The sequence below is a fragment of the Nyctereutes procyonoides genome, unplaced genomic scaffold, assembly GCF_905146905.1.
Source record: "Nyctereutes procyonoides isolate TBG_1078 unplaced genomic scaffold, NYPRO_anot_genome, whole genome shotgun sequence".
In the NCBI taxonomy this organism is placed as follows: Eukaryota; Metazoa; Chordata; class Mammalia; order Carnivora; family Canidae; genus Nyctereutes; species Nyctereutes procyonoides.
This window is the reverse complement of record NW_026575020.1, coordinates 56588158-56614058: the sequence shown is the minus strand read 5'-3', so window position 1 is coordinate 56614058 and position 25901 is coordinate 56588158. Positions and strand designations below refer to the sequence as shown.

General features: G+C 51.7%; 1 long non-coding RNA gene and 1 other non-coding gene across 2 annotated transcripts; both read right to left on the bottom strand.

Annotated features, from left to right (window-relative positions):
- Nucleotides 1-8605: 8605 nt before the first annotated feature.
- On the bottom strand, nt 8606-12370 carry LOC129508106 (uncharacterized). Its single transcript, XR_008664134.1, has 2 exons — nt 12232-12370; nt 8606-9208 (listed from the first exon to the last, which is right to left on the bottom strand). It is a non-coding gene; the product is annotated as an uncharacterized LOC129508106 (long non-coding RNA).
- Nucleotides 12004-12196, bottom strand: LOC129518355 (small Cajal body-specific RNA 16). Its single transcript, XR_008666176.1, has one exon. It is a non-coding gene; the product is annotated as a small Cajal body-specific RNA 16 (non-coding RNA).
- Nucleotides 12371-25901: the final 13531 nt, after the last annotated feature.

The following is a 25901-nucleotide window of genomic DNA, read 5'->3' as shown; positions in this document are numbered from 1 at the left end:
ATCATGACCCGAGCCAAAGGCAAACGCTTAACCGACTGAGTCACCCAGGTGCTCAAACTCTGCAAACTTACAAAGGTCAAATCTTGGTATTTGCTCCAGAACCAGGTGGAAGACCTTGAACAAGTGGCTGAATCTGAGCATCCGAGGGCCTTTGCGTCTGCCTCCTGCCGATACCAAGAGCTAAGTGATGCTCACCAAAAGGCGTGGGGTGCTCGTGAAAGCACTTGGCTGTGTTCACTCCCTGAGCGGCAACTTGAAGCGCTTCCACTGGGAGGAAACGTCAACCCACAGGCCTCTGTCTGCTTTCTGTGTCCTGTGGGTCCAGCCTCTGCTCAGAGGATGTATTGACACGAGTCAAACAGCTATGAAGGGGAGCAAAATGGACCCCCAAATATGACTCTGTGGCATATTATTTTAAACAGGTTATTTTTAAGAAACTGCCGTCATAGGAGGCGGTCTTACCCTTTAGTAGACATTTCGTTCTGAGGAAATCTCCATGTGTGCAGGCGTCTCCAGAGAGCTCTAGAAACTCATCAGGGGAGAAGGTGTGGACTTAACCCTCAGGACACCCTCACCTCGTTCGTGATGCTTCTCTTGATCACATCTCACCCCAACATCTCCTATGTCTTTAACTGGAGGTGGTATTTAAAAGGTGATGGCTGGGGGATCCCTGGGTGGTGCAGCGGTTTGGCGCCTGCCTTTGGCCCAGGGCGCGATCCTGGAGACCCGGGATCGAATCCCACGTCGGGCTCACGGTGCATGGAGCCTGCTTCTCCCTCTGCCTGTGTCTCTACCTCTCTCTCTTTCTCTCTCTGTGACTATCATAAATAAATAAAAAAATTAAAAAAAAATTAAAAGGTGATGGCTTTGGCCATTTGAGGGGAGAAACTCTGTTTTTCTGGCCCCGTATAGAGGAGGTATGCACGTTATTAAGCTTCTGTTTTTCTCCCATTAATCTGTCTTGTGTCAATTTAATTATCAGCCCAGCTAAAGTAGCTCAAAGGGCAGAAGGAAACCTCTTCCACCACTGCAGCCTCACAGGGTGACCTCAGCTAACACCTTCTCTGGCCTACTCGCTCATGGAGCCACCCCTCCGCCTTCACCCCCACGCCACACCTCCCATGAAGGAGTTTTCCTTTTTGCCAAACTCTTCTGGGGCAGATCCCTCGTCAGAGTATCCTCCCTGGTGGGGTGCTCCCATCCCTACAATCATCCTTCACAAGACGGTCTGTTTCCTAAATCTCTAGATTTATTTTTTATTTGACACCGGGCAGCAAAATGGCAGAGGCCTCAGTGGGGAGACCACTGACTTCGGAGTCAGGCAGCACCAGGTTCAGGTCCCTGGCCCACTGCTAGTTGGCGTCCTGCCGTGTGGCCTTTGCACCTGCTGCTCCTGCCACCTGGAATGCCCTTCCCTCTTCATTCCTGGCCTGCTGCTTCTTGTGATTCGGCTTTCAGTGCAGACACCACCAGTGAGCCTTCCCTCTCCTCCAAGCCACAGTAGGGGCCCCGACAGCACTCCGAGCAGGAACCTCACCCCAAGGCCTCTTCTGTGTGTGTTCTATGTGATGGTTCATTTCGGTTTTTGTGGGACGGGTCTTTCCTCAACTAGAAAGCCCGCTCCAGGGCTGTGGTGGTGGTCTGGTTTCTCCTGTACCCCAGTGCCTCACACGGTGCCCAAGTGTGTGACCCACACTTTTGAACGAGAAAGTGGACACTAGCCTGTGACCCCGGGCAGTCACCGGCCCTCAATGAACCATGAACCCATGCCCCCCACATAAAATGAGAGGTTCAAGGAGGTAACATTTGCAAATTACTTGGCACCTACTGGATGGGTCATAAATTTTGCTTACTATTCTCTCAATTATATATTTCCTTTTCTCTCACATTTTAGCGAATGTTCAAGTTAACTTCCAAAGGACCAACGAAGGTAAGGTTAGGACAAAGATTCTTTGTCGGACTCCTGGCCCATCTCCTAGGCCCGTCTGTGCACTTCCTTGTAAAACCCAGTTTTAGCAAGAACCCTGCTAAGTCAGTTTCATCAGAACTTCTCTCCCCCGCCACCCTCCCCACTCTGATGTCTGATCCGGTTCCTCATCCTCCCCCTGCCCCAGGGTGATGCCTGACACCCTGGCCTGCCTTCAGCCAGGATCCTGCTAGGTCAGTTTAGCCAGAAACCCCCCTACCCTGACATTTCCTCTTACTGACTTTCCATCTGCTGCCCTGCTCCTCTTCCCTGTTCCTGCTCCATTTAGAACTAAACCCCATTCTATACCGAGGTCTCTTTTCCTTTATTACAATTGTTCTGAATAAAATCTTTTTTTTTAAGATGTATTTATTTGAGACAGCATGAGCGGGGAGAGGGCAGAGGGAGAGGGAGAAGCAGACTCTCCACTCCCAGTGAGCAGTGAGCCCGATGTGGGGCTCAAGCCCAGAACCCTGAGATCATGACACGAGCTGAGGGCAGATGCTTAACTGAGCCACCCGGGCGCCGCTACAATCTGTTTTTACCACTGTAATCCGCCTCTGGTTTTTGACAGCTGGGAGGTTTTTAAATGATCTTTCGTGTGACTTTAGTTTCATTAGGCAAACTGTAAGGAGATGGTTATCATGGCCTCTTGCTGTACCTATCTAGGGAATAGGCCTGACTGAATCCACTTTATATACTAGAGCGGCCTCAGTGCAAAGACTGTAAGAAATCCTCACCACTACGTGCTGTGCTGGGAAATTCTTCTGAAAGAGGGGAAACTGGCTCATGAACATGTATGGACACTGCGAGTAATCATAATTGGGCATGTGTCAGATAAATTAAACCTACACCCAGATCTACCATCAACGGGAGACGTGCCAAGCAACCCAAACTGCCCTCCTTCACTCCTCAAAGTGTTGTCCCTGGACCAGCAGCACGAGGGAACTGGTGAGAAATGCAGAGTCGCAGGCCCTGCTGCACCGGAATCTGCATTTGATGCCCCCCCCCAACCAGGGATTTGGGCACAGGTTGTTTGGGAAAGGTTGAACCAGGCAACACTTCCGTTTATGTTCTTAGAACCAAAATGCAACAAGATGCATTTTTTGAGCAAGTCACATATGATGTCTAGGCCAAAGATAGGGTTTAAAATACTGGTCTAGGGGATCCCTGGGTGGCGCAGCGGTTTGGCGCCTGCCTTTGGCCCAGGGCGCGATCCTGGAGACCCGGGATCGAGTCCCACATTGGGCTCCCGGTGCATGGAGCCTGCTTCTCCCTCTGCCTATGTCTCTGCCTCTCTCTCTCTCTGTGTGTAACTATCATAAATAAATAAAAATTAAAAAAAATAAAATAAAAAATAAAATACTGGTCTAAGGGTGCCTGGCTGGCTCAGTTGGTAGAGTGTGTGACTCTTGATCTTGGGGTGTGTGAGCCCTATGCTGGCTGTAGAGATGACCTAAAATAAAATCTAAAAAGAAAAATCAGTCTAAACCCGTCTTGGGAAAGAGCCTTGTTTTGCCTAATTTAAATTCATAGCCTCCTTCTGGGAAGATTGGCATCCCTGACATAATTTCAAAAGAATTTCCTAGGAAACCAGTTACCTACCCACCCAGCTGTCAGACCGTTAGCCAGCATTCTTTTAGCATTTGCCCTGACAATAGTCCAACCTTCATATTTTCCTGTAAAATATAAAATTCCTAACTAGAAATGAACTTCTGAATCAGCCTTCTGGGGCCTCTCCCCTTGCACATGTGATTGTAACAAAACTATCACATTCTCCTGAATTGTCTGAAAAGTCTTCTCACACACACCTAAGAAACAAACGGAATGGATATGTCATGTGGTTGACCTTGTGTAAAGTTAGGCCAGGAAGCTGTGCGGCAGGTGGGAACAAGTTAGAGACCGTAGAAAGTTCAGCCAAAGAAACAAGACAGGAACGCCTGGGTGGTTCAGGTCATGATCCCGGGTCTCCGGATCAAGTTCCACATCAGGCTCCCTGCGAGGAGCCTGCTTCTCCCTCTAAGTCTTTGCTTCTCTGTGTCTCTCACAAATAAATAAAATAAATAAATACAATCTTTAAAAAAAAAAAAAAACAGTAAGACAACTAGGAGAGAACAAGAAGGAAACAAAGAGGGTCTTGCAAGACTAGGTCAGGAGGCGGGGAAGCTGTTATCTGCAGGACGACACCAAATGCTGATCTGAACAGAACTCACACAGGATGATTGTACTGGATGATGGGAAGGGGAAGCGGATGGGGTCCGTGGGTGCTCAGCTCGAATCCACCAGAAAGAAGTTGACAGGCAAGGCCTAAGATGAGGAGTCAGAAGGAGTAGCACATATATGTTACTCGCAAATGGGGAGACGCGACGTGAAATGCTTGCTGAGGGCAGGCCCCTGGCAGGTGGGGTTCACTGCCAGCCTTTTAATCTTCTGAGCTTTAGAACTTGTGCATGGCTGGGGCGCCTGGGTGGTGCAGTTGGTTAAGCACCTGGCCCTTGATTTCAGCTCAGGTCAGGTCACGATCTCAGGGTCGTGAGGTCGAGCCCCATGTTGGGCTCTGCACTGGGCATGGAGTCTGCTTATCTGCTTAGGATTCTCTCTCTTTCCTTCTCCTTCTGCCCCGCCCCCACCTCTCGAAAAACAAAAAAACTTGTGCACTGTCATTCAGGAAAAAACTAAAAATGAAAACAAACCCCAAGCAGTGCTTACAACACATCTGCAATGACCAGATGAAGTAACACTTTTATTTCACTTAGACTTCTCAAGATTTCCTATCTCCTCCATTAACTTTCAAAGGGGTGCAGCAATTTGGAACAAAGACGGCACAGGGGTGAAGGGGATTTACGGGAGCTGTGCCCAGAACTCACAGTGATGGATGACAACCAGCTAAAAGTTTCAAACGGGGGCAGCCCTGGTGGCTCAGCGGTTTAGCGCCGCCTTCAGCCCGGGATGTGATCCTGGAGACCCGGGATCGAGTCCCACATCGGGCTCCCTGCATGGAGCCTGCTTCTCCCTCTGCCTGTGTCTCTGCCTCTCTCTCTCTCTCTCTGCCTCTCTCTCTCTCTGTGTGTGTGTCTCTCATGAATAAATAAATAAAATATTTAGAAATAAAAAAAATAAAAATAAAATAAAAAATAAAAAAAGTTTCAAACGGGCACAAAAGTTGGGAGTTTGACTTTAAGAACTGTGTTCCGGGGGTGGGGGTGAATGGGTGACGGGCACAGAGGGGGACACTTGACGGGATGAGCACTGGGTGTTATTCTGTATGTTGGTAAATTGAACACCAATAAAAATTAATTTATTAAAAAAAAAAAAAAAAAAGAACTGTGTTCCACGGGGACAGCCGCAGAGACGGGAGGGATATGGCTTATGGAGCCTCTAGTGGAAGTCAGGATTAACAACCCAAGTCTGGTTTTAACAAAGAACTTGCTGTTCAAAGAGAGTCTAAGTCTTATTTTAATCCCATGCAATAATCTGAAGGTTTTGCTGATGGTGGCCACGGGTCTAAGGCAGGGTTGCGTAACCATGACACAACTGCACAGCTGCCAGGCCCAAGCCACGTGACTTTCCTGTGACTCACTCAGCTCCATGTTTAATTACGTTTGCAAGAAAAGAACTAGTTTTCTGCTGTAGCTGCATAATTGATCTGGAAAAAATATCGCAACGAATAATCATTTTAAACACATTATGTGTAACCACGGAACATCAAAACAGGCCTTTACCCCCTAAAGGTTATAGGAGAATGTACTTTTTGCAGTTTTCTTGGCGGTAATTTAAATGACACAGATCGACCCTTTGTTGAAAAAGACAAGTACACGGTTCCTACGAGGTGGCGACAGTCTAGGAAACGATGGGTGAATTCCACGATGGAGCCCTGTACGCGTGCCCAGGGCCTTGCCACGCTGAGACAGGACGTTCGGGGCGTCTCTGGCTTCATCTACAAGGTGAACGGCATGAGGGTATCCCAGGAACTTATATCCAAATCTCTCTTCCCAAGTCGGTCCCCCAGGGAACACCACGGTTACGGTTCAACAGAGCCCCGAGAGGGTCTGCAGCGGCCAAGGAAGGAACTACATTCCCTCCTCTGCACACATCAGGGATCCTCTCAACCGGCAAATTCGTTAGCACAAGAATAGGAAATATTTCTAATGCCAACTACTCTTTTTTTTGGGGGGGGGGGTGTTCCCTAAGAGAGAAAAATGTGAGCTACTTAACCCTACTTGGTAGGAAAAGTCAGACTTTCCTACAAGGCCCTGCAAGACCCAAGGCCCAGACCCCTCCAACCGTCTTTGGAAAGCCGCCTTGTCCACTCACCACAGGTGCTCCCTCTGCCTTGGATGGGCTTCCAGACTGTTGCGTGACTTCCTCTTACCTAGGATGAGGATCCTCTCCCTGACTACCCTATCTCAAACTGCAACTCCACCCCCCACTCCATCCTGGTCCTTTGCTCCAGAGCACACACCACACTTCACTTTTCTCCCAACTTCTGGTCCCTGGTACACCAGAAGGGAAGCTCTCCGAGGGCGGTGACTGGCTCCTCATCCTGGCCTAACACAGGCTGCCCGCAGTAAGCGCTCAATTCAGCATGTTTAATCCACCAGAGAGCAGCCAACCAGGTTCACAAACCAGAGAACATTTAGTGTTAAAGGGATACTTCAAGATTGTAACTCTTTTTTTTTTTTCAATTCAATAGTGCTTTTCGAATGGACTACGATGGATCAGCAATCTAAACCACACGGGCTCTGAACAGATCTTGTTCAGTGTTGGGAGTGTACCTCTCAACTGCAAGTATGAGCAACATACTCTGGAGAGACGCTTCTAAACCCTTAACACACCATCTGGGACCTCAAGTACTGCCGTGTGTTGCACAGGAGTCCTTACCAAAGAAAATCTTTCATGCTGACCAGAACAACCTGTCACCCCTGGGAATCATCCTGGATGGGAAGTTCCATTAGAACATGCACTTCTGGGCAGCCCCAGTGGCTCACCAGTTTAGCACCGCCTTCAGCCCAGGGCCTGATCCTGGAGACCCAGGATGGAGTCCCACATCGGGCTCCCTGCATGGAGCCTGCTTCTCCCTCTGCCTGTGTCTCTGCCTCTCTCTCTCTCTGTCTCATGAGTAAATAAATAAAATATTTAAAAAAAGAAAGAAAGAAAGAAAGAAAGAAAGAAAGAAAGAAAGAAAGAAAGAAAGAAAGAAAGAAAGAAAGAGAAACATGCACTTCTCCCCAAGTGCCATGTCCTACGCCTGGGTCTGGTTCAGCTCATCCATCATGAACCCTTCCCAGGAACCGCAGGCAACAGGGACCTCCTGCCTGAGTCCTAATGAAGAGCCCAACCCTGCAGATTAGCCTTCTGCATAACTTTCTGGTGGAATAAAGGCTAGGCTAAATTTTAAAAAAAACTAAAACTGGGCCTGGGTGGCTCAGTCGGTTAAGTGGTTGCTCTCAGCTCAGGTCATGATCCTGGGGTCTAGGGATGGAGCCCCACATCGGGCTCCCTGCTCAGCAGGGAGTCTGCTTCTCCCTCTGCCTCTCTCCTCGCTCGTGCTCTCTAATAAGTAAATAAATAAAATCTTCAAAACAAAACAAAACCGTACTGAGTTATAAAAGAGAACGGGGTGGCTCAGGACTGCGTCCTCTAGTGGACAAAGAGAGAAGTTCAAAACCGTGACGTGCTGTTCCTTGTAGTTCAATTTTCATTCCGTTTTCTGCTACAGGCCTTTTGTTCCACAGCAATTTTTAACATTAAAAAAATTACTTCTTACAGACTGTGCATTCCATTATCCACTGCTATTATTAACAGGCCCAGCTCTTTGAAAAGACTGGACTCCTGCCTACCTCAACCCTCTCTTACATAATCCAATCCAGAAATGCTGAAGCCCATCCATGTCACGCTGCAGCCTCTCATAAATATGTGTTCTTTGGGGAAAACAAGTACACCACTGCCACGCCTCGGCCAGCTGGAATGACACCACGAAGGAAATGGGACTGAATGACAGCTGGGGAATATTCTCAAGCCAAACGAAACATCCTCCCGAGTCTCCTCGTGGGTTCCAGGCTTCCCTTCTATCACCGACAGAGCCCAGGGCACTGCATCAGCGTGCAGGATGGATGGAGGCTGTTGTCTTGGGGTGCAGCCACAGAGAAAAGGGGCACCCACATTGTGGTAGCACTTCAGCGGACTGAAAGGACAGCAGGCATCTGGAGAGGTGCAGGGCTGCCAGGGAAGACGGTGGGGTCTCAGCCCACACCACTCTGCATCAGAGCATCTCTCTTCTCATCCGTTTGTCCCCCGTTCTCGGCAGGCTCAGGCCAAGCCATGTGGACCCACGGGGGACAGCTAAGCACCCTCCTCTGTCGACACCAACACCAAACGAGAAAGAGGCACCAGCACATCACAAATGACTGTCAACATGAAGCACATTCGTTTTGTCATTTTCCATGCTAGAAACACGGTGTTCCTGCTCAGAGGGGCCCAGGATCTAATGCTTGTGATGCATCCACCAAACCAAAGGCTGAAGCAAACTCACTGAGCCGCAGAGCTGCTCCAGCAGACACACACCGAGGCCAGACAAGGCCTGGCCACCGCCACCGTGTGCAAGTGCACATTTACACTCAAGGAAAGCACCACAAAGAACAAAGCGGGGAGTAATGGTTTATTTCAGAAACACCAACACGTCCAGTCTCCCCCAGTATACGTATCCTAACACAAGATGTTAATATGGGCAATTACTACCCTTTCTCTAAAGACAAGCACGGAAAGCAGGGCAGGTGCCCACTCCGAGAGTTATGTGCTCTTGCGAGCAGCCCCCTGGGTCACCGGGAGACAACGGTCACCTCCCTCCACGGGCCCCCATTTTGAGACGGCTCATGCTCTAGGATGAGCAGGGCCCTGGGTGCTTCTGCATCATAAAGAGAACCGGGAGCGGCTCTCTACGTCACTCAGTGGGACCGGTGCTGCCAACTACGTAGCTCAGAGGCAGAAGCGACATGTCACACACAGTCATGAAAACCATAAAGTGCAGGGAAAGTCTCCTTGGGGACTGAACCCTTTTATTTACATCCACACAAAACAGGGTCTTGAGCAGATCAGGCTTCAGAAGTTACAGGTTGAGTAAATGAAAGCAAAGAAACCTAGGAAGTTCTAAACCCCCAACAACGACACTCCAGGTTCCCGGGACCAGGCAGCAAAGACACCAGCACGCGTTCAGCCTGCACACAGATCTCCCAGCGAACTCACCTGCAAAGAAAGTACACTGGTCAGTTCTCATCGCACCTCAGCAAATCAGTTAGCGCCACAAACTGCCCTCCCAGATCCAGTAACTCCACCCAGGAGCGCACCTGGAAGGTGCCCTGCAGGGGCCCGGCCCCCACCAGCTCCCCCGCCTTCCAGGTCTGCGGACTCCAGTGAGGCCTTGGCCACCCAGCCACCTCTAATCTACACGCAGCCTGGAGCCTCAGATACCTGCCAGCTTGGAAAGCCACAATGAACCCAGACCCTGACAAAGTCCCTAAACCCCGCACCAGCCTGTGCATTCCCGTATTTCCTCCCCTGCTTCCAGCCGTACAGTTCCCCAGTTTGGCCCCAACTGACGAGCTGCCCACATCCTAAGGCATTTCCACCCCCTACTGCCCTTTGCTGTATTCCACCTGCTGGGAACAGCCTTTATGTCCTTACGGGACCACATTCCTTTAGGTCCTACAGATGGGGATGATGTCCCCTCCCGCCCCCCGTGGCTGCGCAGCACTCACGATGCCCACGTCTCTAGATTCTAAGCCCCTTCCTGGCGACTGCTTTTCCTCCCCGCCTGGCCCCAGCACAGATGTTAACAGTAATGCTCTGACCGCTGCAGGCACTTCTCCATCTGTGTTCTGACTACCAACCAGGCAAGGGGATGGAGCTACTTCACAAGGGGCAGGCTGACCTCCAGCCAACAGCATAAAGGTGCTGCTACGTGTGAGCTCCTCAAAGATTGGGGGGTTCTCCAAAAGTAGAATCTTGGGATTCCTGGGTGGCTCAGTGGTTGAGGTCTGCCTTCAGCTCAGGGCGTGATCCGAGGGTCCTGGGATCGGATCCTGCATGAGGCTCGCCACAGGGAGCCTGCTTCTCTCTGCCTATGTCTCTGCCTCTATGTCTCTCATGAATAAATAAATAAAATCTTAAAAAAAAAAAAAAAAGCCAAACAGGGCAGCCCAGGTGGCTCAGTGGTTTAGCGCCCCCTTCAGCCTAGGGCGTGATCCTGGAGACCCGGCATCCAGTCCCACGTTGGGCTCCCTGCACGGAGCCTGCTTCTCCCTCCGCCTGTGTCTCTGCCTCTCTCTCTCTCATGAACAAATAAATAAAATCTTTAAAAAATTAAATTAAATTAAAAATAAAAACAAAGAGACAAAGCAGAATCTCTGAGCACCTGGGTGGCCCAGGCAGTTAAGCCTGTGCCTTCGGCTCAGGTCATGACCCCAGGGTCCTGGGAGAGAGCCCTGCACCAGGCTCCTTGCTCAGCGAGCCTGCTTCTCCCTCTCCCTCTGCCACTCCCTCTGCTTGTGCTCTCTGTCAAATAAATAAATAGCATCCTTTAAAAAAATATTTATTTACTTGTGAGATGCACAGAGAGAGGCAGAGACACAGGCAGAGGGAGAAGCAGGCTCCCTGCAGGGACCCTGATGCAGGACTTGATCCCAGGACCCCAGGATCCTGGGGCAGATACTCAACCACTGAGCCACCCAAGTGTCCGTCCCATAAATAAATAACTTTAAAAAAATTTTAAAAAAAGGCAGACTCGTCTCAGCCTCTACCTCGGGGGGAATGAGGTGCAGAAGACGTATGATGAGAGTGTCTGTGTGGTGTGATTCCAATAAAGCCACCCCTGTGCCTGCAGCACACGCTAGACCTGTGCTGTCTAACATGGTGGCCACTGGCCTCGGAGGAGCACTTACGATTATATTATAATGAAACATCTAGGTCCCCAGTAGCACCGGCCACACTGCCCCGCGTGGCCTGTGGCCACTCTACGGGACAGTGCAGATAGATAGAGGCCATTTCCAACACTGCAGGAGGTTCCACCGGACAGCACCGTCCTGTACATGGTGTTCTCTGGGAATTACACATTTTAGCACATCGGCCTCATGTTTCGTTTTGTTTGTTTTTTTTTAAGATTTTATTTATTGGGCAGCCCAGGTGGCTCAGCGGTTTAGCGCCGCCTTGGGCCCAGGGTGTGATCCTGGAGACCTGGGATCGAGTCCGACGTCCGGCTTCCTGCATGGAGCCTGCTTCTCCCTCTGCCTGTGTCTGTCTCTCTCTGTTGCTCATGAATGAATAAATAAATAAAATATTTTTTTTAAAAAAGATTTTATTTATTTATTCAGGAGAGACACAGGCAGAGGGAGAAGCAGGCTCCATGCAGGGAGCCGGATGCAGGACTCAATCCCAGGTCTCCAGGATCACACCCGGGGCCAAAGGCAGGTGCTAAACCGCTGAGCCACCCAAGTACCCCCCCCCCGCCCCCATTCTTAGGAAAGATCAAAATGCTCAGGTGAGCCACAGGCCCCGCGGGGTCTGGCCCTTCCCACCTCTTCGGCTCGGCCCCACAACATTCCCCCAGCTTTGCGGGTTACAATGGTTTTCTCCAGGTTCCTCCGCTGCTAGCGCACCTGCTGGGCCCCCGGGCCTTTGCACATGCCGCCGGGAGACCTCCCAAAGAACCCCCCCCCCCCACACACACACACACACGCATCCTTGCAGGGTCCAGCCCGAGGACCCCACCCTGACCCTCCTCCTGATGTAACTGCTAACAGGGCTGTGCCTCCCTCCACGCCTCTGACCTCCGCTTGAACGACGCCCTCTTTAGGGCAACCGTTCACCTCCTCTCCGGGCCGGGGCCGTAAGTAGCTCCCGGGGGCACCAGGCCCCGCGCTGCTCTGCTCACCCCCGCGACCCGCTGCCGCGCAGCACGGTGCCCCGTGCAAGTGCCAAGTACCGACGGGCGTCTACGGAGCCAGCTCTGCTCCCAGACTGCGGGAGCCAGACCTCCGCGCGGGTCCTGTTTGCAGTATCATACATGATCATCAAACTGCTGCTAGAATGCTCACACCTGTTACTGCAAATCCAAACCCCGGGGGGGACTGGGCCCCCCCCGGGGGATTTTACTCTAGGTCAGGCTCGGGCTGCCTGGTACAAGGCTGCACCGCACCCGGGCAGGTGCGGCCACACAGGAGCCCTTCCGCAGACCATCGGCCTCAGGCCCTTCGTCCCGGCGCCGGACCTACCTGGACGGAAGGGCCGCCGCGGCCCGCCTGCGCCCCATCGCCGGGGACCGGAGCTAACCCTGGGGACAGAGGCGCCTCCCCCGCCGCGGCCCCTGCGGCCCAGGCTGGAGCCAGTCACCCCGCGCCCGACACGCGGAGCCCCGCGCCGCCGCCCGCTCCCCGCTCCCCGCCCCCCCACGGCGCGGAAGCCGCTCCGCACACGCACTTCCGGCCGGAAGTGACGACGCACCACCGAGGCGGCGGCCAGAGAGTCGCCGGAGGCTCTGAAACCCGGTCCTCCAAGGCCCTCTTAAAGGGGCCGAGGCCTGCGGGGGCCGGTTCGGGAGGATGGGCGCCCTGGCAGGCGGGGAGGGTCCTAGCGCCAGGGATGCAGAAGGGACGCCTGTTTGCGGGGCTCCTCCCAGCTGTGGCGTATGCCAGAGCCCCATTTCTGCTGGTGACTAACATGCCACCCTAACAGACGGGGCTTTCAAGGTCGTGTGCAAACCACGAGGACTGTGGGAATCCCATACAGCCGACTTGGGGGCAGTGGGGACTTGCTCCAGTTGACATAAAGACCGAAACTGCCTGCCTCTTCAGCACAGATGGCCCGAGCAGCCAGAGCAGGGACTGCATGTGTCCTGAGCTCCCGGGCCCCCCTGTCCTCATTGCCCAGGGGGGGTCCCTGTAAGGCCGAGCTACTGCTGACCGCCCCCCCCAAGGTGCTGGGGGCTCCCCTGGAACCATCCCAGGCCAGGGTGAAGCTGCAGCCTCTGGCGTCTGGCCTCCTCTTTCGGGACCCTCAGTACCATCCTGAAAGAGCGTGGGGTCTTGCAGGTACAGGTGGCAGAAACCCAACCTGATGCACACTAAAAAGTGGCCTCACTCGTTCGTGTAGGTGATGTTGTCCAGGGGTGGAGCAGCTGCACGGGCTCAAGGGCCCGGTCGCGGGATGCAGACACCACAAGCCTCTCTGGGTGGCTCCCCTCCGTCCTCCCCTCTCCAGCCCCAGGAGGGAGAGCCGGGGTGAGGAGGGGTGCGCAGTGCACAGGTCCCCGCAGAAGCCACCTGCCTGTGTGAGGCCAGAGGGACAGGGCAACCGTGGGTCTGACTCCCAAGGCTGTCCGTGCCCTAATCCCTGGACCTCACAGTGCAGAGGGCACTTTGCAGATGTGATGAAGTTAGGGACCCTGGGGTGGGGAGATTGCCCTGGACTGTCCAGGTGGGCCCCATGGCATCGCGAGGGGCCTTGTGAGACAGAAGCAGGACAGTGAGAGACCCAGCGGAGATGTGACACTGGAAGCTGCTGAACTTGAAGGTGGGGAAGGGGGGCCCACGAGCCAAGGAACACGGTGGCCTCTAGAAGCTGGAAAGAGCAAGGCAAGTCTTCTCCGCTGGAGCCTCCCTGCAGACACCCCGGATTGTCACGTTTGACTACGAGGGAGTTTGCAAAGTAAAATCTTTTAACTGACTGCTCCTGTTGCGGGAGGGACAGGGGTTATGGGGAGGTGACTGTGGTCTCTGCCTCCGGAGCTGTGCAGGCTGTTTGGAGGCTCGAGGATGAGAGGGCCAGGTGACAGCTGGTGCTCAGGAAGCGATGTTTGCTGAAATGGCAGATGTGCTTCTCCGTGTCTTCCTTTTCAAAACGTCCCCTCCGATCGCCGAGCACATTTCCACCTGGAGCAGGAGCTCTGCAGGTTGGCAGTGATGAACTGATTTGATGTAACAGTCGCGTTGGTGTGACAACCTCTTCCCGGAGGGGGAGGGGCGCAGCTCGCAAGAGTCCCCATGGAGAGGAAGAAACAGTCTCCAGGCTTGGGGTGCTGCCTGGTGATCAGCCGAGTGATTCCGGCTCATCGGAATGAGGACTCTTTATCCCTTTCCAGTCTAGTGGCTCAGAGAGGCCCGGAGGAGCTGGCCAAGCCCTGTCACCACTCTCAGTGGCTCATGGTGTCCTGACTCAGAGGCCGAGGGACTGGAGCAAGCCTGGGGTTCAGCAGACGACAGTTATCTTCTGTACCCACCTTGAGAGACTTCCTTTTGGGGCCCAGGGAGTCCCGGGTATTGTTCGCCTTTGGACCTGACACCCCCAGCACACACACACCCCCCATGCCCACCCCGTTCTGAGGAGGTGCCCGTCCTGCCCTGGCTTTGGAGCTCTCCCCAGGCTGCAAACATGTTCTGGAGGCTGCGAGCAGATCTGCTCCATTCTGCCTTCTGTGCCAGTGGGAGCTGGGGCCCCCCATGTGCCCAGATTTATGCCCTTGCCTGCTGAGCACAACCAGGCAGCCCCACAGCCCACCCATCTTGGGGTTACATGCTTTCCTGCAGCAGCTGCTGCATTCGTTTTAAACTATTTATTTAGCCGGGCACTCAAAGGGCTTCTGATGACTGTCACTCTGCGGGGCTGCAGGAGCCAATTTCCTGAGGGTGATAGATTTCTTCTCATTTGCTGCTCTCAAGCTGTGGGGTCCTTCTGGGTGTTGGAGGAAAACATTTTCAAAAGATGCCATCTTCGGAGACTGTTCCCCAGGGTGCAGTGGGAACGGGGTTGTCCTGGGCTGCCCCCACTTGATGCTTTCTGCACAAAAGTAGGGAAGTTTCAGGGCCCTGAGAGAGGCACAGTGGAAGCCAGGCTGAGCCTGGGAGGGGAGGGGAGGGGAGGGGAGGGGAGGGGAGGGGAGGGGGGGAGGGGAGGGGAGGGGAGGGGAGGGAGCCTAGGGGTTAGGTGGAGGGGAGGGGAGTGGAGCTAGCCTCCAGCTCCTGTTTGGATGTCCTCAGAGCTCTGGTTCTCAACTTGGCAGCCCATCAGAATCACCTAAGAGCTTAGAGCCTGACATTAGGGACGCCCCTACCCCGCCTCCCAAATACTGATTTTATGGGTCTGGGGTGTGGCCTGGGAATCAGGATGTTGTGGGATCCAGCCAGGGGTCTCCCTCTTCTCCCTCTCCCTCTGCTCTTCCCTCTCACCCTCATGCTCTCTCTCCATCTCTGGCTCTCTCAAATAAATAGAATATTTTTAAAAAATAAAAATAAAAAATAAAAGCTCCCAGGTCATTCTACTGCGCTAGATTGAGGTGCTCTAAGATGGTCTTGCGGGTGTGAGCAGACCTACATAGTCCCCTGCCGAGAGAGGCTGTCCGCTTGCAAATGGGCTAAAGGATATGAGCACACTTTGAATGGGGTGCAAGCGCAGCCCCCTCCCCAGGGCTCACCTGGCTTGGAGACCTGGCTTGGAGGAGCCAAGCTCTGATGATTGCAGCTCTGATGATTGGCGGGGGGGGGGGGGGGGGGGGGGGGGGCTGTTAGAATGTAGAAAAGTGAAATAATTTTTGTCCATAACAATACAGATGGATTTTGTCCCGCAGAGATACAACTGGGGTCTGGGTCCTCAGATGACCTCAAACATTCTATGTGACTGCCCCCCCCCCCGGACCCTGACCAGTGGGGCATCGATTAGCAAACCCATTCTAGCAATCCTGATTGCCTATATACATGGCTGATTTTCACATTGTCTTTTCTAGTGGTCTTAATATCTTACTGGTTTCCTCACTAATTAACAAGTTGGAAAAAATTACTTCTACATACTTGTTTTATATGTGATACTCATGTTTATAACAATTGGGGAAAGTATAATTTACCCCCACCCAGGGAGAGTGGGGTGCCCCTCCCTCCTCTCCCTCTGCACCTTACATGCCACCCCACTGTGGCTCCATCCTGCTGCGTGGTCTGCTCCACCTGCTTGTCTCCCCGACTGCATCAGGACCACGAGGGCCTGTGTTTTACCTGCTAGTTAGAACCTATGATGTTGGGATCCCTGGATGGCTCAAGCGGTTTAGCGTTGCCCTCAGCCCAAGGAGTGATCCTGGAGTCCCGGGATCGAGTCCCACATCGGGCTCCCTGCATGGAGCCTGCTTCCCTCTCTGCCTCTGTCTCTGCCTCTTTCTGTGTCTCTCATAAAAAAATAAATTTTTAAAAATCTTTTTTTAAAAAAGTGATCTCTGCACCCAATGTGAGCCTCAAACTCACAAACCCAAGATTAAGAGTGCACGCTCTACTGACAAGCCAGCCAGGCGCTGCTTACCTGGGGCTTTATTGCAACTCTTCCTGAAACGTCACTATTAAGTCTATTAGTAGTGGGCTTTTGATGAATCCTGTTAATCCGGTAGGAAGGGAAAAAAAATCCAGTAGGAAGGTTATTTTTTTTTTTTAAGATTTTATTTATTTGAGAGAGAGAGCATGAGCAGGGGGAGGGAGAAGCAAGCTCCCCACTGAGCAGGGAGCCAGCCATGAACTGGATCCTAGGACCTTGAGATCATGACCTGATCCCAAGTCAGACCCTCAACTGACTGAGCCTCCCAGGTGCCCTGGGAAGTTACTTTTTAATTCTAGTTTGTTAGAGTGTTTTAAAATCAAGAGTGACTATGATTTGTATTGGGTATGTTTTCTAGAACCGTTGGGACAGTCACATAGCTGTTCTCCTTTAACCTGGAGGGCATTAAGAACGTTTGTGATCTTATTATTTTTACATGCCTGGAATAAAGCACAATTTTGTTTGATGTTGGCAAAGCTAAACTTGCTGTTATTTAATTTCCATATCTTGCACGTATCTTCAGAAGTGAGCTGGGTCTTTACTTTTCCTTCTCCCACAGGCCTTTGTCAGGTTTTGGCTTTAGATTGGGTGCTGCTGATCCCATTCCCAACCCCTTTTCCTTCTGAAACAAGTATTTAGGAAATACTTGTTCATTTTTTTTTTTTAAAGTAAGCTCTATCCCCAACGAGGGTATTGAACCCTCAAAATCAAGAGTCGCATGCTCCACCGATGGAGCCAGCCAGGTGCCCCTGAAACAAATATTTTCCTTGGTGTTTGAAGAGTGGGGAGCAGAGAAACATGAATACTGATTCAATTTCTTTAATGTTAATTGTTTTATTCAAGTTTTCCTCCTTAAGTCAATTTTGGCAATTTACATTTCTTTCGAAAATTCTCCATTTCATCTAAATTTTTAAATGTGTTGACATAAAGTTGTTCATAGCATTCACATATAATTTAAAAAATCCCTAACATTAGTATATAATTTTAAAAATCTCTACTATGGGATCCCTGGGTGGCGCAGCGGTTTGGCGCCTGCCTTTGGCCCAGGGCGCGATCCTGGAGACCCGGGATCGAATCCCACGTCGGGCTCCTGGTGCATGGAGCCTGCTTCTCCCTCTGCCTGTGTCTCTGCCTCTCTCTCTCTCTCTTTCTCTGTGACTATCATAAAAATAAATAAATAAATAAAAATCTCTGCTATGTCTGGAGTTAAGTCCCCCTTTCTATTCCTGATACTGTTTGTCTTTTTCTTGCTTTAGTTGGCTATAGTTTTGGGGTGTTTGTTTGTTTGTTTAATTTATTTATTCATGAGAGACACAGAAAGAGAGGCAGAGACATAGGCAAAGGGAGATGCAGGTTCCCTGCGGGGAGCCCGATGTGGAACTCGATCCCAGGACCCAGGATCACCTCCTGAGTGGGAGGCAGATGCTCAACTGCTGAACCACCCAGCTGCCCCCATCTTTTTGTGTTTTTTTAAAGATTTTATTTATTTGTCTGAGAGAGAAAGTGAGCACACGAGCGGGGAGAGGGGAAGGACAGAGGGAGAGGGAGAAGCAGACTCCCCGATGAACAGGACTTGATCCTAGGACCCTGGCATCATGCCCTGGGCCAAAGGCAGCCGCTCAACCCACTGAGCCACACAGGCATCCCTATGGCTTTCTTTTTAATTAGTTTTTCCAATAAAAACTTGTTTCCCTGAGGCTCTCTATTATTTGTTTTCCACTTCATGACTTTTCTCTTTTACTTTTATTTAGCTTATTCCGCTTTTTTGTTGTTGTTGTTTAGCTTTACTCTGCTTTCTTCCCCCAGCATCTTGAATTGCACGATTGACTCATGTTTTCGGCCTTTCTTATTTGTAATACACGCAGTTAGGCGTTTTCAGGGACTCTAAGTGCCAGGTTAGCTGTATGGCACGTGTTTGGGGATCATACTGGACGCCGCTTCCATGCTTGCACAGAGCTTCACTGGACCCCGGTTCTTCTCCTGCCACAGCCAGCTGCTCGGCCATCAGCACTCCCGGGAGAAGAGGGAGCATCCACCTGGAGAATGCAGAGGCTGCAGACTTCTTCAGCCGCAGCCTTGGAGATCACAGCATCACTTCCACAGCCCTCCGTGTCGAAACACGTCAGGCTCAGGAAGAAGGGGAACAGAGTCTGCCTTTTATGGGAGGAGGACAAAGAGCTCTCAGCCACCTCTCATCCACCATGAAAATACTGCGCATTTATTCTGTTTACATCAGGTGCAGAAACAGACCCAAGGCACCTACAGAATAAATACCTGGGTAGTGGTTGCATCTGGGTATGGGGATAAACTGAATATAGCACCAGGGAATCTTCTAGGCTGCTGGTGAGACTCCATGGGCTGTTTGAGCCTGTTGGTTACATCGATGTATATGCATTTGTCAAAACTCATCAAACTGAGACGCCTGGGTGGCTCAGTGGTTGAGTGTCTGCCTTTGGCTCAGGACATGATCCTGGGGTCCTGGGATCGAGTACCGCATTGGGCTCCCTGGATGGAGCCTGCTTCTCCCTCTGCCTGTGTCTGCCTCTCTCTTTGTCTCTCATGAATAAATAAGTAAATAAAATCTTAAAACAAAACCCCATCAAACTGTACACTTAAGAGCTGTGCACTTTACTGTATGTAATTGTACCTCAATAAGTAAATAACCACCAACAATACAACATGCCTGCTCAGCCTTAGGACCCCTCCCCCGCCACAGGCATGGGTGCGTGCGCTCACATGTGCACACGCACGGCGCACACACACACACACACACACACACACACACTAGCCAGAGCCAGACTAAGGCTCGTTTGTTTGGGAAGTAACCCTAGTGAACAGGAGTGAGGGGCTAGAGGAGGAGACAGGGGAGGAGAATGCGTCATCAATTTTGTCACTGCCATTGGCCGCTGCTGGGTGATTTCACCAGGACCTTCTCAGGAGCCATGTGAAATGCGTCTCAGAATTGTCTGCCTGGAAGGGCAGAGGAGGAAGTGTTTTTCCATTCACTCCTGTCCCTTGTGGGTTCAAGCTGACTTCTTAGTCGTGAACCTGCTGGTGCTTCTGAGTTGTGGGTGGGGGTGCTGGCCAGCCCCAAGGTGGCCCCAAGGACTCTTGGTCCTGGTATTCACAGCCCTGTGTAGCACCAGTGTGTTCCAGCTCTTGTGGATGTAGCACCGCACGTTGGCCATCAATCTAGAGAATCTACAGCTGCCTAGAGGGTATAGCCCAGCTACACCACAGGATGTCACCCCGATCAGGTGGTTGTGATGAGCCTTTAGTGAGCCATACTACTATTCTTTCAGCTCAAACGTTTCCAGGTGATGGAGTATTTATTTTTTAAAACATTTTTAATTAATATATGTTAGTGATCTCTACACCCAGTGTGGGGCTTGAAGTTATGACCCCGAGATCAAGAGTCACATGGTCCTCCTACTGAGCCAGCCAGGCACCTGGGTGGAATATTTACATGGTAAGACCAATGGCTCTCATGGACATGTGCACGTTATCACATCGCCTCTGCTTCTGGGAGTTGGGAGTGGAAACTGATTGGGACAAGAGGGCACTTTCTGGGCTGGCTGATGGTAGTGCTCTGTTCCGTGATAGAGGTTTGGGACACACGGTGTACGGAATCTGTCAAAACTCAATGAATATGCACTTAAGATATGGGCATTGCATTGTGTGTTCATTTTGCCTCAAAAGAAAAAATGTAAAATATACAGCTCAAGTGAATGATAGGCATGCCGAATTATTCAGGGGAAATGTGCCAGTGACAGCAATTTACTTCTTTTTTGTTTTAATTTTTATTTTTTTAAAAGTTATCTCTAGGGCAGCCCAGGTGGCTCAGCGGTTTAGCACCGCCTTCAGCCCAGGGCCTGATCCTGGAGACCTGGGATCGAGTCCCACATCAGGCTCCCTGCATGGAGCCTGCTTCTCCCTCTGCCTGTGTCTCTCCCTCTCTCTCTGTGTGTCTCTCATGAATAAATAAATAAAATCTTAAAAAAAATAAATAAGCTCTACACTCAACATGGGGCTCAAACCCACCACCAGGAGATCAAGAGTCTCACACTCCACAGACTGAGCCAGCTCTGAAATGCAAAAATGGGGGTGCCTGGGTGGCTCAGTCAGTTAAGCATCTACCTTAAGGTTCAAATCATGATCCCAGGGTCCTGGGATGGAGCTGCATCAAGCTCTCTGCTCAACGGGGAGCCCGCTTCTCTCACTCCCTCTCCTACTCCCTGTGCCGCTCCCGTGCTTGTGCTCACTCTCTGTGTCTGTCAAATAAATAAAATCTTAAAAAAAAAGGAAAGAAATGCAAAGATGCACTGATAGTTGGATGGAAGCGTTACAGAATTCAAACTTGTCCTTATACTTGACCAGCAGTGATCCAATGTCTGAGATACTGGTTTTAAAGCAAAGAAAGTTTTGTTATTGGAGGGGCAGCCCGGTGAGAAGGCAGGGGAGCTGCCTTCCCCAAGCTGCGTTGCCCTGCTGAGTCTAGGGGCAGCTTATATACTGAGAGGCGGGGAAGGGGGTTCTTGAACCCTTGAGGGAGGGGGCTCCTGAAACAATGTGGAGGTAAGCATTCTTCTGGACAAGGAGGCACTATCTGGGGCCTGGTGTGATCAAATACACCAAGACAATGTCACCTTCAGGTCCCCATTGGGTTTCTACAATCAGTAGGTAAACAGGGAGTGGGGATAAAAAAGCAAAGCTAATCCATGATCGTGCATGAGGTTAAGAGGTGCAAAAAACATAATTGAGTAAAGGGCAACGCAGAACGTGCGGCTAAGGTAGCAATGCAACGAATACAACTATTGTTCTGTTTATGTTTTCAAAACAGGAGCCAAGCATCTGGCCTCATAGGGAGGAGAGAGGCCCGGACAAAGCAGGAGCAGTTGAGCGTTAAAGGTAGAATCTAGACGGCAGAGCCCTGCGTGTTCGCTGTCAACGTTCTCCGCTTTGCTGTCTACCTGAAACGGTTGGGAACAGAAGGCGGGGGCAAGGGGTGGGAGACAGCTGGGGGGAGAGCCCCCTGCGCGTGGGTCCCAAGGCCTCACTCTCACCCAGTGAGGCTCCGGGTCATCAAAAAACGAGCAGGACAAGCTGAGGCCTTGACTTGGCTGCCTCGGATCTTGACGGTTTGACCCGTAGGGGAGGCAGGGCTGCAGGGAGCTCATAATTGGTGAGCACAGGCTTTTTTTTTTTTTTTTTTTTTTTTTTAGCACAGGCTTTTAATCTTGCAAAAAACAATTTTGCAGCAACCCACATTGTCCAAATCGTGTCCACTCGGAGGTGAAATGTTTTCACCTACCGTTTTGGGAGGCCGTGTCATAAATGAAAAACACGGGTCCGGACTCGGATCCGATTTTCAACATGGGCTGTGTTACCCATGAGCTGGGCTGCCTCAGGCAAGTCGCTGAACGTTTCTGTGTCAGTCTGTCCCCTCGTGTGTAGTATGGGCAGAGTCACGCCTCGCTCCCACGCTGGGCTGCCCCGTCTGTAAAGCCTGCTGTGCGGGCACAGAGACGTTCTCAGGAAGTGGCGGGTCCCCACCCCCCCACACCTATGTAAGTCCCCTTGCCCCGGAGTGTTTGATTTGATCCGGGCCACGCTTCGGAGGGACAGTCTAGGCAGGGATGTGGGCCCGGAAGACCTCTCATCCAGCACCGCGTTTCTGACCTGGGCTCCTGCGTGGGTCCTCTCCGTCCACAGCTGCTCAGCGTCCTGATGCCCGTGGAGCTTGACAAGAAAATCGGCTCCTTCTCCCGGGTGTTCCGCAACATGTCAGCGGCTCTATTATTTGCTACATTTCTTTTCTCCCCGTATCTTTCTTTCAAACACAGCAGCTGCAGGAGTGAGCAGCGTGTGCACGTTTTATTTTTTTATTTATTTTTATTTTTTTATTTTTTTGCGTGTGCACGTTTTACAAATTCTTCCTCCCTCCGTGGATTGCTTGGCGAGCGTCCGACTGGGTCACGGCCCGGGGGATCCCGCGCGGGCCGCGGGGGTGCTTGCAGGTGCGGCAGGGAGGCCTGGGCGCCCCCTCATTGGCCTCCCTGCGGCTCCTCCAGGTCCGGCTAAACCTTTCACAACCAGAGCCTCCAGGGTGGGTCCGCTCCTTCCTGCTTCAGTGAAACACTGGTGGTGGGGAGCAAGGGGGGGTCGATCGCTCCTTCTTCCTTCTTTTCCCCCCTCTCATCTGTAAGGGCTTCCAGACACACATGACCTATTTATACTCTGACTCGGAAAGGAGCTGGCTCCGGAGGATGCCTGCCGGGTAACTGAAGTGAATGGCCAGCCGGCTCTTCAGTCCCGACAAGGGCATTCCTGGAGAGTCCAGTGCTCCTGCCAGCTCTGCCCGACGCTTTCCGGAGGCCCCAGAAGCCATTCTGTTTGGTCCCAGGCTACTTGAGATGGTGGCGAGCTGGATGGTCCCCTCGGGTGCTCAGGAACAGCATTTGTGGGCAGGGAATGATGAGGAAACCATCCTGCCTTGTCCCCCAAAAGGTTTTCCACTCTCTTCTTTGTTGCACCCGTGACACTTTGCCCAGGATCGAAGTCAGTGAGGCAGGAGGAGCAAACACAGACTCTCAAGTCAGACGGTCCTGAGTTCAAATCCTAGGTCCCCGCCTGTGGTCGATGGATGAGATCTTGGCTTCTGACTCTCCACTCACGCCTCATAATGGAATTAGACCCTGCGGCCCTTTAGTGTGTGAGCCCGGTGTCCCTCCTGCTGGAATGGGCCTGGCAGGTGGCTGGGAAAGAGGGGAGGGGGGCGACGGGGACGACAACTGTGTGGCCCCAGGCAGGGCCTTTAGCCGATCATCTGTTTCTGACATGGGAGACAAAGGTAGAAGGAAATGTAGAGAAAAATTAAATCTCTTTATAATCTGCAACCCATCAACAAGTACTAGAAGGGCATAACATTCCTCCAGGAAGCTCCCAACTGTTTTAATATTAATGCCTCGCTGGAGGGGAAAACAATCTTAGCTTGACAATAGCCAGGCCTCCAGGATCCTGTGAGTCTTTAGCATATGAAAGTCCCTTTGGACTTTATCTTACTGGTCCCCAATCCCACAGTATATAATCAGCAGCACCTGACAATGTGGGGGCAGCACACAGCAGCAGCTCCTTCTCCTCCTGGCTCCGCTTTGGCTCCTTTCATAAAATCACTTTTTTTTTTTCCTTTGCACCAAAGACATCTCAAGAATTCTTCCTTGGCCCTTGACTCTGGACCTCGCCAATATTCCAAAACTACATCATTTCTGCTATTCTTTCTCCACCCACCACAAGAAGGACGTGCCCTGGGTCCTGCTGGCCCCAGACAGGCACAGATGGAGGCCTCCCCGAACCCAGCCTGCAGCCCGGAAATAGTCCTAGGAGACCCAGAGAACTGTGAGGGAGAAAAATCAGTGTTGGCAGGGTTTGCCTAACTTTATCTTTAAAGGATCAGCTACTAATTATTTTAGGCTGTGAAGGCCAGATGGTCTCTGTTGCAACTCCCTAACTCCGACGGTGTAGGGCAAAGCAGCCACAGACAATTCGTACACAAATGAGGGTGGCTGTGTCTAATAAAATTTTATTTGTAGACATCAGCATTTGAAGGATACATGAATCTCTCATGTCCCAAAATCATCCTCTTTGAGTTTCTTTTGACCATTTCAAAAAAAGTAAAAAACGATTCTTAGCTTGTGGGCTTAGAGGAATAGGTGTTGGGCTGGATCTGGCTCACTGGCCATGGTTTGCCGACCCACCCCCTGGGCCCCCAGCAAATCGTTGAGCTTTGTAAGATTTCTTTGTTCTACAGAGACGGATTAATAACACCGTTCTGATCATGCAATCTTGAACAAAACACCTCCCTAAATGTCCATTTTTCACCATAAGATGGAGGCAAAAGTAGAATATTTCTCTCAGAGTAGATGGAATAATGTATAGGAATTACTTCATTATAAATGTTTAACCTATTGGGATTTTATTCTATGTTCCAGTGCGGAGGGGCACACAGTGGGGCTCCAGGGGATGACTGTTGGCATTGGCAGGGTCTGTGAGGAGAGGCCATGGGGGGCAGGCTCCTAGCTGGGTTCTTGCCGGGCTCCTGTCTACCCTGTTCTGCTCTCAGGACAGACGGGGGTGTGGAGAAGGCGTCCCCGGGAGAGCCAGGCCCGGGTCTTCCAGAGTATGGTGTGCATGCAAATGTAGGAACTCCCATCCACTTCCAACCCGGAGCATTCCCAGGGCAGCACTGACCCTGGAACATGGGCAAGTAGGGACTGGGATGCAGTAGCCCGAAAGAAAGGACAGGGGGTCCCCCAACCTGTGGCTCCTTGTGAATGACCATGATGCCGAGGACAGGCAGCGATCGTGAACCGCCTGGGTGTGCTCCACAAAGGGCTAGGGGCCCAGAGCATTGGCCGGCCTGGGGTGATGAAGTTTTGTAATATAGGTGAGGTCCTGAGCGGATAACCAACAAAGAATTTTTGAGACATCTTTGGTGCAAAATGGTGGTTTTATGAAAGCCTGGGGACAGGCTGCCCCAGGCCTGTGAGGGGTGGCTGATTATATCCCTGGGAGTCAGGAGGTGGTTAGGGAGAGCGAAAGTCTCTAAGGAATCTTGGAAGCAAGGTTCCCAGGACCGTGTGTGTGTGTGGGGGGGGGGGCTGGCTAATGTTGGGAAAAGGTCACTCATTACCGTCTAATAAAACCTGAGTCATGAGACCTTCAGATGTACATCAGTGGATCATGTGCTTGGGGGGTGATCGCCAACACGTACCTTGGAGGTTTAGAGATAAAGGAAATTTCTGAAGGAAATTTATATGTTAAAGTAGATTCACAGGATCCTGGGAGTTGGGCTAGGATTGCCTTTCACCCTCAGCAAAGTATGAACATCGAGGCAGTTGAGTCCCTAGAGGAAGGTCCCTCTGCCTGTTTCACGGACTTGTCGATGTGCTGCCCTAGGCTTGTGCTTTGTCCTCAGCCAGCCCTGTTCCCCCATCATGCGGGACACGGGGTCCTTCAGCAGGGCGTTCTCAGCCACCAACACGTCCAGCGTGAGTCTGAACATCACCCTAGGGCAGTGGGAGGGGAATGGGCCTGACATCTCCACGGAAACCACCTTGCAGTCAGGCCAGAACCAGACCAAGGCAGAGAGAGCCAGGCAGCCAGCACACCTGCCTCAGGGCACAGCTGGGCCGGGGCAGGCCATGGGACCTGAAGGCACAGAATCAGACTGAGGTCGTGGTTTGAGGCCAGGAGGGAATTTCTAATAACTGAGAGAGACCAGAAGGCAGTGGGACCTGCCTGAGATGTCAGCAGGCGATGGAAAGCGCAATTTGACAGAGTATGGCTTATGGCATTGATTAGGGAACATGTAAAACCATTTTATGTGGTTATGTTTATGCCTTGGAGCCTGAGACCGCTCGGTAAACCACTTACACATTTGATTACGATCCTCAGGGTGTCCCTCCACCCCGTCTCCCCACTCCCTGCCAGCGAGAAATGTTGCAGCTGGTTTCAGCCTCTTGCTGGAGGAGGGAAGGAGAAGGAGGGGAGGGAGGGAGAAGCAGAGGGGTGGCTTTTTGCAAGGACACACCTGGGCCCA